Source organism: Falco biarmicus, chromosome 7 (assembly GCF_023638135.1).
Source record: "Falco biarmicus isolate bFalBia1 chromosome 7, bFalBia1.pri, whole genome shotgun sequence".
Taxonomy (NCBI): Eukaryota; Metazoa; Chordata; class Aves; order Falconiformes; family Falconidae; genus Falco; species Falco biarmicus.
Window position 1 is genome coordinate 61758792 of NC_079294.1, and position 20388 is coordinate 61779179.

A 20388-nucleotide genomic window follows, 5' to 3' on the forward strand; every position below is an offset into this window, starting at 1 on the left:
CCTTTTGTACAGTCATAGGACATCTCCTCTGTTTGCTTTTCCCCCAGAATGCCTCTTCTCGCCCTGCGCAGTATAAACATATTGCTGTTGACCTTGGAAGCTGGCGGAGAGATTACGTCAAGCCTGTCAGGTTTGCTGGGCTGGATATTTATGGTCTCGCACTCTTTTACTTTGGCTACAGAGGTGACGTACACTGCGCACACTCAGCCATGTGCTGGGCTCCGAAGCAGGGTTGGCTGCCTCTCCCTGCATGCCGACAGGGCAGCGGGGAAGCCTGGGGGTCTCCCTGACCCCCAGTGAAACTGGCTGCGCAGGGTAAATTCTGCAGAGAGTTTCTCCTTTTGCTTTGTTTGGGGTTTTTTGTCAAACAAGGTTTTTGTGGTGTTCGTTTTATTTCAATGAAATGTGTTTGCTTGTCTGAGCTTGGTGAGGAAGAGGAGGTGAGAGGATGCAGGAGTGCAAAGAACAGGCAGCAAATATTGTCCGGCAGCAGGTGTAGCTCCTTCTGCCTTCTTCAAAAAGCTTCTCTGCAAAAGAAGCACTGGTGGCCTGTGTCAGGCTCTTCAGCTGCTTTGGAGCTGGGAGAGATTGCTGGAAAGGCTTTTGACATGAGCATACCAATGCTCCTCCACAAAGAAATATTTTAGCTGATTTGTCAGTAGTGAAAAGTAAGCTCAGCAAAACCAGCGATGGCCTGCCACTGTGGAAGGGGCTGCTCGGCAGCGCTGGGTATGACTTGTCCTCTGGCCAGTGTTGCTGAGAAACAGGAGGAATGAACCTGTGCATCTCAGTGCTGAGAGGTGCATGAGGTGCTCCTCACCCAGAGTCACTTATTTCTAGGAGGGGAAAGGCTTCCTCCTAGGCACTAGAAGGAACATCTTATGTATCTCCCACTCAGAAGGTCATGGATATTGTGCTGGCTGCTTTAAAATCCCTGCAGAGGACTAGGCCAAGACACTCAGCTGCAAGGAGCTTTCCACTTTCCAGGAATCCTCCAGGCTGAGCAGCTTCAGCTGACAAATGAGGGGATCTCAGACATACTCGGCTCTGCTGGCATGAAACAGCCCAGAGGTCATTTTTTAAGCAGAAAGTCCAAGAACATTCACAGCAGGCAGTGGGCTTTTCTTACTGTAGTTAAATGGGTTTTCAGTCCTTCAGTAAGAGGTGTACACTCATCTTTTGGAGGTCAGCCTTTTCTGTCCTCCATTAACACAAGAAGCCCCTTGAGCCTTTTAACCGTCTCAGTCTTGCCCTGGAGTATTCATTTTCCCTTCCCCGTGTACATCTCAGTTCCTAATTTGCAAGTGAAATAGGTTTCATGCTGGTAGACAAGAAAATATTGTTAAAAAGTCAATCTCAAAACCAAAATCCCACTCAAAGCTTCACACTTTGACAGTAATATTTATACGGACCTGCATATGACAGATGTGGATTTAAGATCACCACTAGACGCCATCTGCCATCAGCCCTTTTCCCATGGGAGCAGTCAGAGCTCAGTAGCAGACTTATATGGAAGGAGAAGAGTGTCAGGGGCTTCTCCAGGCACGACACATGGAGACCTTGATAAATTATCCAGCCCCAGGGTTGACAGTGAGTTGGCAACTTGTTCCTTCCACTTATTTTACATTTATTATTAGTCTTTCTCTTTCTTGGTTTATTTACCCACAAGACCTCAGCCTCTGGTTTCAGCCTTTCAATCCTTGTTTTTCAGTCTTCAGCAAACGTATCTTTTTGTTTGCCGCAGAAGAGAGCATGTTTCTCTGTCTGGGTTGTAGGGTGGGTAGGTGGAGCTGGAGTTTTAATTCAGAAGGCCAAGAAATATCCTCAGGGTTACTCCTAATAGCACACCTCATCTTTTTCTGCCAGTGCAAGATGTAATCTGCCTCATTTTTTAGCTCTGACAGGGGGAGATCAAACTTTGCACTAAAAAACCCCATGGTTGGAGAACAGGTTGTGACCCTCCCATCCTTCCCTCGGCACTGGAGCAGCTCTCTGAGGAGCATCCAGAGTTATGAGAGATGCTCATATGGTTCTCCATCACCAAAGACACCTCCATACGGCCTCCTCCTTTTCCTTAGCTCCTTGCAGCTGAGCCCTTCACCACATGTTGATGTCTGTCTGTGCCCTCTGCTGAGTTTCTAGTCTGATGATATGAATGGTAGATGTTTGAACCTGGGCTGAGGCATATGTGGTGTGGCTGGTAAGAAAAGCTTGTCTTGGCTTATGCTTGTGTTAGGAGAGAACATCTTGAACTGCCCTACATTTTTGCATCTGTGCTGGGATATAGATCCACACTCACTGCCAAATACTGAACCAAGCTAGGATGCAGGGGAGAAGTCCTCAGGACACCTTCCCAGCAGTCTGTGTGCTTCTACTTTACTGATTGCTGTTGCTTTCTTAAAAACCCAGATGCGAATGCGCTCAGAGCTCTTAACAGGTCTGTCTTTGATAACTGGTGCTTCCTGGCATCTGTACTTTTATGTGCATCCCTCACTGGTCTGCAAAATGGTGGCTGCACCTCCAGGAGGCATTTCTGTGGGCTCTCCAGAGGTTCCTGGTGCCTGAAGCTGAGTCAGGGTTGGACAGGTCCACCTAAGGGGATGCTACAGTGGAAAACAAAGGACTAAAGTCCAAATCCCCCCCCATTCAACAGAGAAGCTCTGCAGATCAAGGGCTCGCTGAAAATATTATTCCTCGGCTGGGATGCAAAGATCTCAGTGTCAATATTTGTGAAGTAGGAAGGGCCCTGCCAGCTGCAGCATTTCCAGAAACAAGTCTCTGTGCTCAGAGCTGGGGCAGCTGCTTGGGGCTCAGCCTGGGACACCTGGGACTGGGGCTGCTGCAGGATCCCCCACCTGGATCTGCCCCATGAAGCTGGTGAGGTGAAGGTGGGATGGCTCTATTCACAGCCCTAAGCTGCCCCTTTGAGGTTTGTGTGAGATTTATACGGTTCTTCAGAGAAGCAGACAGCAAGCGTTGCTTTGATGCTGTGGTGTTTCTGCTTTGGCAAAATGCAGAAGTGAACTGGTTTTGATACGGCGTCAGAGTTGCCTGAGGGCATGGGGGAAGAGTCTTGATGTCTGCAAAGGGATAATATTGCTCTGGTGCAGTCACCCCATCAAAACGCTGCTTCCTTGGGGGGGCGAGTTAACAGTGACGTGAATCTCACAGCCCTGAAATGGGTGTGTGCAGGCAAGAAGCTGAGCCTTGATGTAATGATGCTGATGGCAGGCTGCAACAGTAACGTCACTGTCCCCAGGAGGGGACCAGCCACCTCAGAAAGAATGGGCTAGGAGCCTGAACCTGACATAATGCCAGGACCCTTCAGATGAGTGAGTAACAGACCTGGCACGGTTACCAGATAAAGACTGGCTGCTCCCATAGCATATAAACTTGACCTCCTTCCCTTCTTTCTTTCTTCTTTGTGGTGTTTCAAGTAAGTCCCAAATATGGGGATAATGTTCCCCTAAGTGGTAAGTGCTTGGTATTGGTTTTGGAAAAAAAGATGTAAGAATACTTCCTTGTGTGAAAGGAGTGACAGCTATGCTCACTTTTGAAAGTCGTTCACTTTCTGGACCCTCTTTTCCCAAGCATTGTTAGAAAAGGCCACCTACGTGGCCCAGGTGGCAAGCAAAAGCAAAAGCCACTGCAAGAGAGACTGGAACTGAGCAGCAGCTGACAGTTATGAAGAGGGAAGCGATAAACCACAGCAGAATTAAGCAGACCAAGGAAATCCCTCCACTAGGCAGTGAGGGCTGGGGGGGCTCCAGAGCGCTGGTGGTGTGGCCCTGAGGAGAGCTGGGCTGGAGCAGGGCTGCTGTGGGGAGGGACGGAGGTGCAAGCAGAGAGCCTAGGCTGCAGGCGGAGGAGCACCGGGAAGGGTGCAGGGTCCGTAGGTTATGACCGAGGTGTGTTGACAGGGCTGTGTGCGCACCTGGGTGCTACCCAGGGATGGGGCAGCGAGGTGTCGAGATGCACAGGTGTGGGGAGGAGGTTAAACAGTCCCTCACTTCCAGAAACAGAATAAATTCCCTTTCTCTTCCTGGATGCTGTGAATGCATCTTGGCCTTTGTGAGAATAAAAGACTGACTGACCCATCCCTGCCTTTAAAGGATCCTGGTCAGCTGCCACCCTGCCTCATATCCCTCCTTCCTTCAGAAACAGCCCTGACACAGGCCACACATATTCTGCCATTCAGCAGGCAGCCTGTTCTTTGGCCTGGGACTATTCAGGTGGGAAAACAGCCTTTCAGAGCTTTGTGATTTGTTTCACCCTTTCCTTTGTTGGGTCCTTTTACAGGAACCCAAAAGTAGCTGTTGTGAAAAGACAGCAGAGACTGTGTGGACCTTGGGTAACTTTTTTGAAGACCGTGAGACCTGCCAACCAGCCAGAGAGAAAGGATCTTACTGTGTTGATTTGTTTTCTTTGGTTTATGGGGGGAAAAAATATTTCACACATAATTAGAGCAGCCACAGAGAGATTGTATTAAAGGCGCTTTACTGGAAATTTCAAGGGACAGAACAAGGGAAACCTGTGTTAACACTAGCAACCAGGAGAAGGACCTTGCCTGCAAAATGGTGGGGAAGGACAATGTGGAGTGTTCAAGCTGCAAGAAAGAAACTGTTCAGGAGGGCAGCATGTGCATCAGGGCCTGTGATTAAACTAAGCTACTGTGGGCTGTGATGCTCCTGCTTCCCTCCCCCAGATCCTGTGAGTGCTGCAGACTGCCAACCTGGGTGGTCAGGTGTGGAGTGCACGGGTAAGACACCACTCCTATGGAGGGAGGAGAGCAAGGACCAAGCGCCTGACTTACTCAGAAACCCTGGTGTCTCCTTCAGCTAAATCCACCCATTTTCAGCCCTGTGTCAGCAGGTAAAACCAGCTGGTCTTTCTGTCTTGAAGACCTCTCCAACATGCGGTAAGAGTTCTTGCCCCCTTCTTCCATCTACTGACCCCACTCCACACAAAACAGCAGTTCTTTGAATGCAAAAACTCCCAAGACAGATTCAAGCTGCTCAACCTCGTCCATACTCTAGTGACAAGACCATCACAGACCTCTTTCTTTCCAGGTGTTTCCATGAAACCCATCATCAAGGGCTTTGCAACCTCTAGAGCTCTAAGTTCCCTGGTGGACCTTGCTGTATCTGTGTGTGTTTCCCTCTAAAAAGTGATTTGTGTGAGTGAGGCATGACCTTATCTGGCTGAGGTGTTTGCCATTGTTGGGAATTTTGGGCCCCTTGGGCTCAGTGAGATCCCTGAAAATAAAGATCTTGAGTTTCTTGTTTACTCTAGTTTGAGGGAAACTGATATGGGGAGCGAAGGACTGACCCATCCATGAGACTCATGTTACTACTTTATTGCACGGCATCTGTTGCTGATCTCTCTGAGCTCTCCACCCATGCTGATGTGTCACTTTAACTTGTGACACAGAAATACCATTATTCCTGCTTTAAAAGAAGTGCATAGCCTTGCCCAGGGCTGTGTTAAAAACCTCTGCTTTACATATATTTAGCTGCCTACAAATAGCCCTGCAGTGGCTCGCTATGGTTATTCCCAGGCAGGGGAAGCAGCATTTAGACTCCCCTGTTTGCAAATCCTGCTCTTCCCTACGAAAATGAAACTTCTATGAAAACCAAGTGCTCGCTGCTGTCTGGTTTGTCTTCTTTATTGTTGCTCACTTCATTTTTAAAGCTTACATCATTCTGTGGCCAGCAATGTCGTGGGTACCTTACAAGAGCCACTCTCTCCCAGGTTACCTGAGGGCAACGCCAGAACTGAACAGCAGCTCTACAGAAGGCACGAATATACTGCGGCCATTTATTTCCTGCTGTGCTTAGGAGATGAGTGAAGCATATTTGTGGTGATTGCTGTTAGACCTTAGGGAGGAGCATTGCCTGGTGGTCAGTGCAGGGACCAGCAGTCAGGACTTCTGGGCTGTTTGCGCAGTAATGCCACTGACTTTGAAGATAAAGTGACATGACCCGGTCTCCTCATCCTTGACAGGGGCATCAGGATATTTAGCTACTCCACAAATAAGCTGGCAACACCCGGATTATTCAGTAATTCAACAGCTGCTCAATTCTTGATATGTCACCTCAGCTGCCACGCTGTGTTGTTCTGGCTGGATGGTGGTGCTTGGCTAGAGAACACAAAGTTAGGGGTGTTGAGCATGGAGGACAATGGAGGTAAAGCAGAGCACACAAGTCACTCAGCACTAAATTCAAGCTGTGCCCACTCTTTTTCTTGGGAGCTCATCACCTTTCTTCTTCTCCCTTTTGGACTTTGTACCTTTCCCTGCCAGGATCTGCCTGGTGAACCCTGTATGTCACAGGTGAAAGTGATGCACTAGTACTGCTGGGTCTGAGAATGGTCCTGAGTAACATGGCATGCATCTAGCCTCTGCTGGCCAAGGAGAACCTGGGCATTGGGAATTAGATTAAGTAAGTGAGTATTTCTGCCCATTCCTAAGCTATTGCCTGAAACTCAGGATGCGGATTAATTGGGAAGCAGTACCAGGAGGCAGGGAAGGATCTGGGACAGTGTTTACAGCACTCCTCCTTGGTACCGGGGGAGGGTGGCCAAGAATAACCCTCCATTAGCCATTAGCAAGGTGAACTGGCTGGATTTTTCCATTTGCCCTGTGTGTGGCTCTCATCTCTGTCCCTTGGCGCGTGCCAGCCCTGGAAAAGCCACTGCCCCGGTTGTCCCCAAACAAGCTTCTCTATTCAACACTGCTTAGCCTGTGGGGAGGAGGCTGGGGTGCGAGGAAGGACAGCATGCATCCCCAGCAGCCCATAAGACACGTAGGTGGCAGCGGTCTCTTTGTTGCCACTCTTGCCTCATTTAAAGCCACACTGTTTACCTTCCAGTCTGGATGCAGAGGTGGAGGGCTGGCAGGCAGGCTCTGCCTCATGGTACCCTCGGGGCAGGAGACAAAAGATGGAGGAGGGAAGCAGGGCTGGTGGCAGAGCCAGCCAGGTTGGCAGGGATTTTCCTTTGATGTGTGTCTCTGGGCAGCGTTGTTCCATGCTCCCTTGGCCACTACAATTATGCTGCTCTCTTCCCTGCCAATTTTCCATGTCCGTTAGTGCTGAGGTTGGTTCATGACATTTATTCTTTCTCTGCTGAGGTGGGCAAATAAGCTACTGGCATGTCTCTGGTTTAAGAAAGCCAGTGGTCCAGTGCCTTTGCCACAGCCATGCATGCACCACAGCAAAACAAGGCAGCACAAGTGGTGGGAAAGGAAGATCTAGAAACAAAGTGTCCCAGAGCATGCTCCGTTCCCACTGCCTGGGCTTGGTATTGCTCCACAACTGGGACTCCTCCCCACAGACCCCACAAATTACAGTACTGGTCTCAGGTGGCATCCCTGTCTCCACAAGTACCTGGGCCAGGTACGTGACCACTGCACCAGCAAAAGGTTGGTAGTCCCTAGCTACAAGCACACTCAGAGTAAGAGTCCATCGCACTCCCTGCCATTTATTTGAGTGAATGATAAGAGCATCGCCTCCCTGCTGCTGGCCCTGCCAAGTTCTGTCACTTTTGTCCTCTCTGACAGTCCCCAAACAAAGGCACCTTAATTTTATCTTGCCTGCATAACTTGAACCAGAAAGGCAGCTTGAACACAGGAGGAAAACTACCCCCTTGCTGTGTGACAAGGAGTTACTCAATGACACCTTCAGAAACCCAGCTCTGAGCAGGAAACTCATTCAAAAAACACTTGTCAAGTGAATATAAGCATACAATGTGATATAACAAGTCAATTATTTTAAATTCCCTCAAAGCAGCAAGCCTGGGGAGAGCTGATGGGAAACTTCTGCCCCAAGATCAACATCAGAGAGCCAGGATTAGAAACCAGCTGGGAGAGATGGGGTAGATTGAGAATAAATGGTCACTTTTCAATTCCGCAAAAGAGAGATGACACGAGAGATTTATGAGGTTGGATGAAGAAGCAACTGGTCTGGTATAACAGCTTCTGGCTCTCTGGACAGCAATACATTTGCCTCCCTCACATGGATCCAACCTCCCCATGGAGCCTTGGTCTGTGCTGCAGTGAACTCCTGCTGAGGGAACTTCAGTATGTAAAGATACAGAAAGAGGTTTCCTTTCTAGGCACGGCCGTGAGCCGCAGCGGAATGAAGGAACTGGTTAATAAGAGCTGAGACCTCAACGGGATGCTTGACACAGCTCAGAGCAGACTGACCTCAAACACACTCAGATATAAATTTCTGTCCTGGGGTGAGTGCTGGTGCTGTCTTCTGAGAAGCTGCCAACCTGCTGCCGTTGGAGACTCACAGAACCTAACTGCAGGGCCTGTGGCTGCCTCTGTATTTCATTTCACATGTCAGAGACCTCTGCATAAGCAACGGCAGCCAGTGGGACCAGAAAACTCCAGTTGAGAGAGAGCAGGAGTGAGGGAAAAAGCAGATTTTCAGGTTCCACCAGAGATCTATTTCCCCTCTTGTGTTGGCTGGAGAAGTGCCTGCCTGGCCAGGTGTATGTCTGCGATGAGGGACTGGAGGTGCAGCGTTTGGGCATGTCTGTATTACCACACTCACATCAAATTAAAGTGGCTCTCATCTGACCGGAGAGCACAGAGCAGGGCAAAAACCCAGGCTGCAGTGGTGCGAACCCATGGGCTGAGCGGTGTGGTGGGACGTCTCTCCTGGTGACACCCTGGTGTGCTGGGAGCCTGCTGCTACCCCCAGCCCCAGCTCCCTGGGGTGAGCCTGGCATCTGGCTCCTTGCTGTGGAGGAGTGGGTGGAATCTGCAGCGCAGCAAACCAGATGCCTAGGGCTAGGCTCCTTCCAGCGCTTGTGCTAACTCATTTAAAGCTACCTGGGATAACTGCACTTTGCTGTGCTGCTGGCAGCGCAGGCACGCGCAAGAGCAGCCCCTTTATAGAAACTCATGAAACACTGGATCAACGGCTTTAAAGGATGGGACCAAAGCTGCACACAGCCTCTGGGCTGAAAAGCAGGAATCTTGTTCCCAGTCCAGTGCTTAATTCACGAACAAGCCACTTCAGGCTATTGAAATGCCCCTCTTCAAGGCCAAGGATTGCATCTGTGTCTCAGCAGAAAAGCCTGCTGAGCTTTAATCAGGTGTAGAGAGGGATTTTACAGAGGATGTCTTTTCTCTGGGCCCTGCTCCAGCTGCTAGGCATTTGTTTCAGCAGCTGGTGGTGAATCTTCCTAAAAACATCAGTAGGCCTGATATGATAGGTATCTTGAGCTATTCTGGCTGGGGAGAGGGTAAACCCCCCATCTTCAGAAAAGGCAGCAGCAGAAGTGAAAGCAATAGGGTACAGTTCAAGGCTTGTGCATGAAAATGGCCAAAGCTTTTGATGCTCTTTACCAGAACTCTACAGGGGTCTTAGGGGAGTTTCCTGAAACAGTGTCTGTGTGGGGAAGGCAGCAGAGATATTACGGGAATGCAAGAAGTGGCCCTAACATGGTACTCATGCTTAGGCTTTGAAGGTACCAAAGAGGATATAAACCCAGGGCACCTGCCAGGGACAGCAGGAGGAAGTCCTTTGGGAGAAGGTTAAGATTCATCAGCAAAAGAGCATGGGAGCGTATGGAGCTGGGTTTCTGGACGCTAAACATAAACGTTGGGGACTGTGTGGGCATTGGGTCCAAGCTGGATTAGCGAGGATGCTTTGCCTGTTGGCCATGATTTTCTTTCAGCACATGAACAGAGGGCAGGAATTTAACATCCACTCTTGGTCTTAGTGGTAGCATGGCTGGCATTGCAACCTTTGGGTAAAAAAGAAACCTGTGTTTAATCTAAATCAGTTTGTTAATCCAGTGAGCAATTTGCATAACTGTGATTTGAGGAGGGCAGAGGTAGCTCTGGTCATTTTGTCCTGCCTGCCAGTGCCCTGGAGCTGATGACCACAGGTATCTGGCAGGGAACAGTGACTCAAGACCTGGACTTTTAGAAGTCCTGCAGCTCTCTGCACACAGAGCACCCCTGTTTATGCTCAGAGAGGGCCCTGCACTTTGCTGCACGCCGCCCAGCTTGGTTGGACAGTTGTTTTCTCCCTATCACCTTTCCTCAATCAACAGGCTCCTGTGCCTGCTGCTTTTGTATTTTTCCCAGAAGAACTCAACAGATATCTGCTGCTGAATCCTTCAACTGAATTAAGCAGGAGTTAAACTGTTGTCTGGGGTTAGACTGTTATCTGTGTGGTCTGAGTGCAGCCTTGCGCTTGGCCAGCTCAGAGAATCGGGCTACACCCACCCACCACATTTCAAGAAGACACCACTGGTCCTTCTAAGTTAGCAAAGCTGAAAGCTCTGAGAGGTGGTTGGAGGTGTGAGGAGAGCTGCTTTCTAATTCCCTCTTCTCCCATGTTACCAAGCCACAGTACACACGCTGGGATCTGCCGTGACAAGGGCAGGCTTGCTGAGGGGATCAGGAGATGCTGTGGCTCCTGACCATTCTTAGTACCCTCCCCAGCTTGGCCCTGAATGACCGTACTCCTCTAACCATGTTGGACTCGATGATCTTAAAGGTCTTTTCCAAGCTAAATAATTCTATGACACACTCTGGACAGTGTCTTCCTGCATCAGCATGGGGTGACTTGCAGAGGCCCTAGGACTCCCGGGTATCTGCGGAGGCAAGGAAGGGATGGTTATGACATTAACTCACAGGAAAATCATGAAGCTAAATGGTTAGGATGATGCCATTTTGAGTAGAAGACGGTGGCACTTTCAGAAACTCCTTTGGAATTAGATGATCTCTCATCCCATTTACCAAAGAGCTTGTAGGACCTGTTTCAGGTTGGGAGAAATGGCCATAAATAATGGGCTGAGAGAGCTGATCCAGATTCAGAGCATTAAAACTCTGAAGACCCCCTCTAAGGACGTTGGAAGGCAAGGAGCTAGTGTGGCTGCATTCACTAGTGTGATTACCTGCAAATGAAGGCAGCAGCTCTGACTCATGTGCTTATGGAGGAGAATTACAAAGAGATCTGTATTCCCAATTACTCCCCAGGCTGGAGAGCAGGAGCTGGGAGATAATGGGCAAATGAGATTCAGAGGCGGAGAAGAGCTGTTTCTCTTCCTCTGCATGGCTGCATGAAGCCCACAAACATGGGATCTGAGTGTTCTTATCTTTTACATAGCATCAGCTTAAGAAAATACAGTCATGCCTCCACTGCCAATATTCATACACATGTGCTATCTTGGCATGCTTTTTGACATCGGGATGAGGCTTAACTCAAGTGTTGATCCATGCCACACTGCAAACACAGCTTAAGGCAGTTGCTGCTGCTGGCTCAGGGGACACACTCTGATCCCTGATCCCGAAAACCGTCCTGAAGCTGCTCAGCTGCTGAGCTGGGGAAATGTTTTATGAATAAAAGCAAATGAAATTTGTTTTCACATAATTTCCTCCAGTTTTTCTCCTGCTCGTTGACAGAGAGGAAATGCTTTTCTCATGCCAGCTGGTGACACTGCTTCATTATAAATTGCTCACCTCCCGTTTTTAAGTCTTAACTGCAAAATATTCAGACAGCTCTCAGATCAGCTAGTCTGTCATCTCTGGGGCATCTGTTGGCTCCTGGGCTTGGAGTTTGGTCAGTTGCCTATAGATTTAACTCCTTTGCATGGAGACAGGCTTGGAAATCCTGGGACTGTCCAAGCAACCCCTCTGTTGTCCTCCTTGGGTGCCAGATCAGCTGTGGGAATAGGGCCAGCCGGAGACCGGAGACTCTTTTCCAATCACCTTTGAAAGGACCAGGCCACTTGGTCTTGTCTCTCCTGCACTCTCCATGCTCCCACCGCAGTGTCTGCGACCCCCCGAGGCCCCTGCCCTCCAAAAGCATCACGGTCCCCGCAGGCCCGTGTTAAATACCGCAGCATAGGAGCGTGTGGGGTATCTGTAAAGCTCCCTCCAGGAGGAGGAGGGCTGGGAGCGAGCACTCACTGGTACTTTTCCATCATCCTCCTCCTCGCAGGCTGCTGGCTGCCTCGGTGGGAGCTGTTTGTAGGGCTGAAGCCAAGAAATGTCCCATGACATGGCAAATCCTCCTTTGCCAGGAACCACCTTTGCAGCAGGAGCAGCAGCGTTTTCTCCAGCCTCATAGTCATCTTTATTTTCCTTTCCCTCTCCCAGCTAGGCAGGGGAGGGAAGGCAGCCAGCAAGCTGGTGGGGATGGAGATGTCAACTGCTTGGGGAGAGGCAGGAATTTAGCAGCCCCTGGGCAAACTCAGCACTTCAGAGGGGCTGGCTGTCTTTTGCACACCTTTGTGGATTCCAGCCCTTCAGAGGTGCTACCAGGGTTTAACTCCTCCAGTGCCAGGCTACCACAGCCACAGGTGACTGTGGTTTTCTCCCTCTCAAAATGCATCCGCTTTCTGGATGCTTGTGACACAAGCTTTTGTTTGTGACGCAAGATTTAGAAAGACAGTGGGCAAAAGAGAAGGTGGGGAAGTTCCCTAAGAGCAAGGACAAGCTCTGTGTCTCATTTCTGAGCCTTTCCTGAATGATCTAAGATAGTTTTTGGTCTGCGTTTGGTCAGCATCTGGAAGCAATGTGTGTCTTTGGTTGGCCATGTTTTATTTCATAATGGGGCTCTTCAGTGCTGTAAAAATAATAGAGGTGGATTATAAATTACCTGTCAAAACAGAACTGAAAAGAGATCCTGAGAAACCGCTTCAGCCATGAGACCTGAAGATTTTTAGTCAAGTCCTAAGGACATTGGTGATGTTATAGGCGGGTGTAACAGCGTTTATGAAGACTGGTATAAAATCCTGCGTGACAAAGTTGGCAGCATCATGTAGTAGATGTTTTACAAAGCAGTAAGCGCCCTGAGGAGGAGAGAGGGAGAGATGTCATCTAACTCTTTAGCTAACTTCAGTGCACCTGTTAGTTGTCATTGAGCTATGAGGCTTCGCCCAGCCCAGCTGTGGTGTGTGGCGCAGAGCATGGTGTATGGATGGCCACCACTTCAAGGCTTTACCCCTTTGAGGTTCCCTCATTGACTCACATGGCAATGAGACAGTTTCTTGTCCTTCTGTGAGGACAGAGGCTGTGCCTGAGCCAAAGAGCTGGACCCTGTGCCCACTTTCTCCCCAGTCCTCTGTAGTGGCTTGAGCACATCCCTTATGCCCAGTTTTGTAATGGCTTTTAGCACAGACACCATCACAACCTCTGCATTTACATGATGAGGCAGGTGAAAGAGCCAGGACCATGCTGCCACAAGGGAGCCGCACCTGCTGGAGCAAAGCAAACAAACCAAACCATCGATGTCTTATTTCACCAGAGCATGCCGACACCAGCTTACACACACACTGCAAGCGGTAATAACAGGAAAAAAAACAGTCAAAACCAGTCACGGATGAAAACCCCCACCATGAACAACATGGCATTTTGTATTCTGACTGGCAGTTTTTTAAAAAATATGATGTCCCTTCACGTGGACAACAGAAAGCCATTTGAGAAAAGCAAAGCTCAGCCCAGCTCCACGAACCCCTCGAGCCAGGACCACTGTGAACTAGTCCCGTCCACTCGCCATATGCTGCAGCTACCTGGGTCTTTAAGTCACTTCTTCTCTGTCTACATTTTCCTCCCCTTTGTGATTTCGAACACTGCATGGTCTATGGCTCCAGCTGAGGAACAAGTGAGGACCTGTGTGTGCTCTGACCAGAGCCAATTGCTGTGTGTAAAGTGATTGAATAAAAAAATTAGAAATGAAAAGGAGGTTGGGGTGAGACAGCCAAAGCAAACACATGTAGCAAATGCAGGGGGAGAAGAAAGCCTTGTAAGGTCCCTAAATTGGGCAGCTCTCGGAGTGTTGTGATGGACACCAGGAGAGAAATGTGGTCTGGTTTTGCGCTGGGGGGGTGGGGGTGGGGGCTGTTCTGCCAAGTTCACCGGGACAAGGTCTGGTTACAGCATGGTGGGCAGCAGGGCTCTTTGCTCCAGAGATGTTTTGAAAAGCGAAGCTGGGCTGGGGTGGGTTTTATCAGCAGCCTTCAAGAGATGGTTTAGCTCTGGGTGGTGTTGTGGGAGCAAAGAGCACCGTGCCCTCCCCACAGTTTGGTTTATTGCAGGGCCTCCTCTCAGCTTGCCATTACTCCATGTCTTCCAGACAAAATCTTTCACATCCCCAGCTTCAGCCCCCAGCTTCTCCCCAGATTCTTTGACTCAGTCCACCTGGAAAGGAGATGCTGCTTGGGATGGAGTTGATGGGAGCACCTGTTCGGCACCCTGCCACCCCCACCGCAAACACTGGCATGGGAGCAGGTCCCCAGCATGTTCTCTTACGTGTTTGTAAGGAGCTTTTGAGTCATCCCAGCCAGAACCACAGGTCATTTGTGTACTTCGTCCTTTGTTTACTTGCCATCTACATTTGGTGATTGGCTACCAGACTCCAGCCTCCTGATTGTATAAGGCATCTTTTTAAAAACAGGACAATAATAATGCTCTTCTCCTTAGACGATTCCTTCACAGGTAGATCTTTGTGCTACCAGGTATATTGTCATTGGACTCACAAATATTTTTGCAAGCTCCCAATGGCTAAAGGAGTGTTTGTGTACAACAAACATGACCCTAACTCACAGCAAATGGACCTTGGTGCCTCTGGGGGGAATAATTGTCTGCTGCACAGCTAGCATAAGTACTGAGAGGGGGAAAACAGCTTTTCTTTAGATAATTGGCCCTCTCTTTTGACACGGCTATGTACAAAAGCCATTACAATTTGGCAGTATTTTTCATCGCTTGAGTTGGGGAATCCCCTTTTTGACCCCAATGACAGTGTTCTGCAAAACCCAGCAGCTGTGGAGTTTGGCATTGCTTGGCTTGGTGATTTGGAAAAAAGGATCAAGGTCATTCTATGTGCTCCAGAGTTTTCCATGTGCTTCCACCACCAGGTTCAGCTTACCTTCAAGCATATTGATCAATGAGAAGCTTCTGTCCCATTTCTGCCCAGTCTGTCCTTGCACTGATGACCAGAGGATATCTGATCCATGTTTACCAATCCAGCTGTCCTGTTGGAGCTAAGAATGTCTTCAGTGACTTAATATACAGTGGAGAGATTTCAAATTTCCTCTAAAAATCAGCTTCATAGCAATTATGGAGACACTGCAAGTGTGTTCATGTATGCTTATAAGTGACTGGAAGTGAGGTGTGAAATGGTTGTGAAATGCAAATCAGCCAAACTCCAATGACTAAGTGGAGCCACACTGGTTGTCCCAGCTGCAGATCTGATTGCTAGGATACATTTAATATATTACAGAAAGCAAGGAATTCAGCTTCCAACAAGAAAAAAAACCACCAAAGAAATTGTATGCCCAAATCTGAGGTTGTTCTGCATCCACGACTGGAAGAAGTTGGAGCTGGTGCTGTCTTGGGCCTATTCTAGGAAGAAGGTGATGTCTTTTTTGAGCTGTAATGCGAAAGATGCACCCTTCTGCATAAATTTCCATCAGGTAAAGTAATGTAGACTCCAGCATCACTTGGGAAGAAATGAAATTGTTGAATAAAAGATCAGCATGGGATTCAAGTCTCTCCTTGAAAGGAAACACGCTGGCTCCCCTGGGGAATTTCTTTAACAGATGGAAATCCTTATCCTTAAAGATAAAGATTGTGTCTTCAAAAGAGGGTAAAATACATTTTTTTGGTTTGTTTTTAGCTCCCAACATTATTACTCTTAATAAAACCTGAAGATACTATTTCTTTACTTGTGGCTGTCTCCTCTCTTACAGTACTCCTGGCTCAGCTTGTCCTATTTATATAGACAGAGGGAATATATCTAATCAGAAAGACAGTGATGAGTTTAAGCAGAAAGGATGTTGGTTTTGGTTGAGATTTGATAGGCATAACAATAAAATCTGGGACGGCAGTAGGGTTGATTAGTACTGAGCTTTCTTCAAGCTTTGAGAGGAAGCTGCCCCTTCCTTCCAGCCCTGGCTGTTGTTGTGGGGCTGTCAGGTACTCCCGGGAACACCCTGCAACTTCGGAAATCTGCAGCACAGCAAACAGCTGTTTGCATCTCGATTTCATGATTTAGGAAAAAGAGAAAAAGGAAAGACAGTTTTACTGTTGGCATATTCCCCCCTTAACTTGCGTGCAGTTTGTCACGTGGTAAGAGATTTAAATGGTTCCATGTCCTGCGAGCAGGAGTGTTTTGCTGATGCCCACAGCTCCTGCCATTCAAAACTGCTGGTGAATATACGTTTTCCCATCTAATCACTAAAGGAAATAAAGACCTGTTTGATCCACTATAGGGGAACCCACATTTGTGCTTATTTTCCATTTTGCACTTGTTGATAGCAAACCAGGTGCAAATGTGTTTCAGGAGCAGAAATCAAGGGCTGTCTATGTTGGTTTAGAGTTTTCTCAGAAGTGGGGTCATGGGAAGAAGGCGCCGTTTCCCCAGGCTTATGTGGATACGCAGAGTTCACCTGGAGTTTACATGGGCTGCAGCTCTGCTGCCCAGTTGCTGCTATGGTCTCTATCAAAACAATTAGCATCAAAAGAAGAAAGAAGAAAAAAGAAAAGCCCAGGGGAACATAGTCTAAGTGTAAGAAGTGAAAGTGTTAACAGAGGCCAAGAAAGATATTTCTCCTGCTGAAAATCTGTTGTGCTCACTCTGGAGCAGGGAACTGGCAGAGGGGCTGGAGCCACGTTCACATCGGCCAGCCTCCCTGAATGGCCCTTTTCAGCCTGCAGTTTGTGAAGAAAAGTGGGAAGGAGCCAAAACCAGGGCGGAGGAACATATAAATACTATGTGTAAGCAATGATGGTTTTTATTTGGAAGCAGACCCATATAGTGGAGACTCACCTTGGATAACTCGCAGCGGGGGTGGGAGAGCTCCTCCCATCTCCACCCATTACCGAAAAGTGAGTTTTAGGGAGGTTTTGGCTATTTGCTGAGCTTTGGGAGCTGCCTGTGCCGTGAAGGCGTATAACTCAGAAATGCTGCCAGCAGGTCCCAGTGCTCCCAGGTGCTGGGGCGTGTTTTGCTATGCCTAGATGTGACAAACACACTCCTGACTTCCCATGGGTGAAGCTTCCAGGGAGTATTAATGAAATATATGATGTGGGACTCATGCAGGGCAGCAAGAGCATCCAGCCAGGGAGCTGACACACCATCACAGAGATACTGTCATGCTGAGTGTGGCTCTGCAGAGAGTCCTTGTGGGGGACCAGCTCTAGTCTTGCAAGGGGGACAGTTTAATCTGATGTCGCATGCAGAGAATATGAGTCGGGCAGACAGAAAGAAAAAAGGATGGACCTTCAACCCCCAGTGCACCTCTGGCTATTTTCTAGCCATTTCTCCCCAGAAAAATTAAGAGCAGAGTGCTTAATTAGAAAAGATTCTGCTTTATGTATTGATACAGGATTTTCACGCTCAAGCTAAGTGCTCCACAAAAAATTACAGGGAAGTGTGCAGGAGCAGGGCAAACACTGAGAGTGTCCCGTGCTCAGCTGTAGCTACCTCATGACAGTGGCATTGTGTGGCAGAGGAGCTGCGAAAGCCAGCTGTGATGTTCCCCTGCTGCCTCCCAGCCCCCAAATCCCACAGAGCTTCGCAGTGTCCGGTGGGGGCTGCTCTGCAGGCAACCATGCAGTTGTCCCACACAGCAGAGTAGGATAGGAAGGGAATGGGAAAAGACAGCACAGCAGGTGTATTCACAAGAATTAAGGTTGTTTTTTTAACTTTCCCCCCGTGGAAAGGTCCTTTCTTCATTTATTGGGGATGACAGGTATTATTTTAAAAAAAGCTTAGAAGGTTAAGAATAGAAGAAACATTTTGCACGTGAAGTCGATATTTTGGACTTGTCTTCCTGTGACAAATATCTGAAACTGGTGAAGGCAAATGAAAGATTTTGTTTGTTTCTAAATTTTCTCATTTAGACCAAGGACCATGTCTCAGCGTGGGGCAGTGTGGGTGGCTGTCCCTCGGCTCAGTGGAGACTGGCTCCTTCATGAAGGCGAAAGGGGGAAAAGAAGGGGAAAAACGGCAGAGTGGGCTCATATTATGCACCAGCAGATGGAGGAAAGGGAATAAACAGAAGCTGTTTGCTTTCCCTCTCTAGGAGAGGCTAGGCAGGCAGGCAGGAGGGGGCGGGAGAGGCAGGCAAGAAGGCTGGCGTGTGGTCAGTCTCATGGTGGGGACCGGGTGGCTTGTGCAAAAGTGGCTGGAGGGGCTGTGTCAGGCACAGGATGGAGTTCCCTCTTTGCTCAGGAAGTCTGCAGTTTGTGTCCTCTTTCCATCTTCCCACACTTTAGTGACATGTCCTGTTCGTGATGCCAGCAGCTAAGGGATTTCACTCATCCTTCTGAAGCTGCCTTGCACCTCACTGGAGGCCAGAGGTTCTGAAATGGGAAGGTGGAGCACTGGCATTTCTTGCTACAGAAGAGGGAGAAGGAGCTCTGGTCACTGGGAGAAGCGCGTCTGGGTGATCCTGAAGCAAAATGTGAGCTGCTGTCTCAGTCACACACTGGTCCAAACTCTGACCTCAGCTACCCCATGAAATACCTCAGCTATCCCTTCCTCCTTCCAAAAGCACCATGCAGTTTCATGGAGACTGTGTTGCTCCTCTCCTGCTTTTCTATCTGCTGTGGACCATGGATCTTCCAGAAGATGAAGACATGTTGTGCTCCTCCGTCCCCTATTTTGAGAAGGCTCTTGCCTTCCTCCAGTTCTCAGTCCTACCCCTCACTGACCCAGAGCATCCATAATGGACTTGCTGGCAAAGGACCACCCCACCTCCTCCTGAGATGGATGGCTGAACTTGCACAGTGAAAAAATCAGATGACCGCTCATCAAAACAAGCTTTAAGAGCTGTATCTGAAGTAAAACCATTCACTTGCATTTTCTTCTGCCCCCTCACCCTCTCGTGTGATCACTTGGGCTGGTTAACAGGAATTTCCCCACCCAGGACGGCAGGACAGGGCAGCAGGAGGCTCAGTTGTTTTCCTTTGGCTTTTCTCAGTGGATGTTACCACCGTGTGAGAGCATGTAAAGCCGCTTCACCCAACAGAGCTGGCGGGTTTGGATCTTACTGCCATTAACACCTATGCAAAAAGCATTAGTGTGTCACAGAGGGAAATACTCCCTCCTGCAGCCAAGAAGATGGAGTGAGGATAAAAGCTATAGAAACATCTGTACTGGTGTGGAGGAGTCTTACCAGTGAAAATGCTTTAACCCAATAGTACCCACATTTCCCTCAGGCTTTTTAGAAGGAGAGGGACCATTGCATACTGGGATCTGTCGTTCCTTTCAGCTGCAAATGTCCAAACTGCAGGGAGAGGAACCTGTGAAGTTTCATCTGAAGAGGTGGTTCCCCATGATGCTTTAGTTATGAGACAGAATCATGTTTAATTCACTGCATCTGAATGGTTGCATCATTTTTTCCCCTTGAAAACAGAAGGGAAATCCTGGGTTTTCCTTGCTGTCTCCTCCTCCCTTGCCTTTGCCTTGGGAAGATGCTGTGCTACCCTGTGTCACCACTTGAGAACCTCCCAATGCAGGAGCATCCCTGGTTCAGGTTCCTTCCATGTGTCCCATGCTCCTGGCTCGGGGAGGGTGGATCACAGAGCACCCTGGTGCACTGGCAGTCCTGGCAGTGGCATGGTGGATCCCACAGCTGGATGCAAGTGGGAGCAGCCCAGAGCCAGCAGCAGAGTCTCACCAACCCCCAGGCATGGCTAGAGCACGCAACGGCAACAAAGAGCATCGTGCCCAGCTGGGTTATGCAGGCAGGTCCGGGGCTGTTACCCACTTAAGTATTCCACGTTGGGCTGGTCAGATCACCTCAGTGTGAAAATTTTTCGGGGGGGTTTATAGCATTTTTCAAATAAACATGCAGTGCAGACTATTTTCATTACTTTCCCAGCCTCCTGTAAAATTTGTCAACAGAGTGCTTGGGGAACAAATTAACCGTGTGTGCCTGGGGTGGAGAGCTCTGCCACGAGAAGGTCTTCTGCCTATGCCCCTTTGTCAAAGCAGGAGCCAAGAGGAGGACTGGCTTTGAGAAATGCTCTAGGACAGGCATTAACAGCCTGCACAAGCCCAGGGCTGGCTGACTCTGTTAAAATACACCAATACCAGTGAGGCTAAGAGAGCTAGATGCCTCCATGGGTGATGAGAATCAGACAATCTTTCCCATGGGGAACTTCCCTCGGATGGAGGTGAAACTGTCCCAGGAAGAAACTTCAGTCCTGTCACCTCCTCCTGGCCTTCAAAGAGAGCATTTCATCTCAGTGTGTGTCCCGCTGAGCGTGTGGTTGAGTGGCCGGGTTTATGGAGGGTGAAATCATTAACACTCCGGGAGCATGAATGCCCTGCTTCTGCGGGAGCAGCTGGGCGGGCTCGGCAGGGCTGAGGTGCGAGCAAACCAGCTGAGACCTGAAAGAGCTCAAACATG

At 49.0% G+C, this 20388-nt stretch overlaps 1 long non-coding RNA gene across 1 annotated transcript; it reads left to right on the top strand.

The window, feature by feature from the left end:
- The first annotated feature begins 1396 nt into the window (after window positions 1–1396).
- Window positions 1397–15684, top strand: LOC130152931 (uncharacterized). Its single transcript, XR_008823155.1, has 2 exons — window positions 1397–1590; window positions 14884–15684. It is a non-coding gene; the product is annotated as an uncharacterized LOC130152931 (long non-coding RNA).
- Window positions 15685–20388: the final 4704 nt, after the last annotated feature.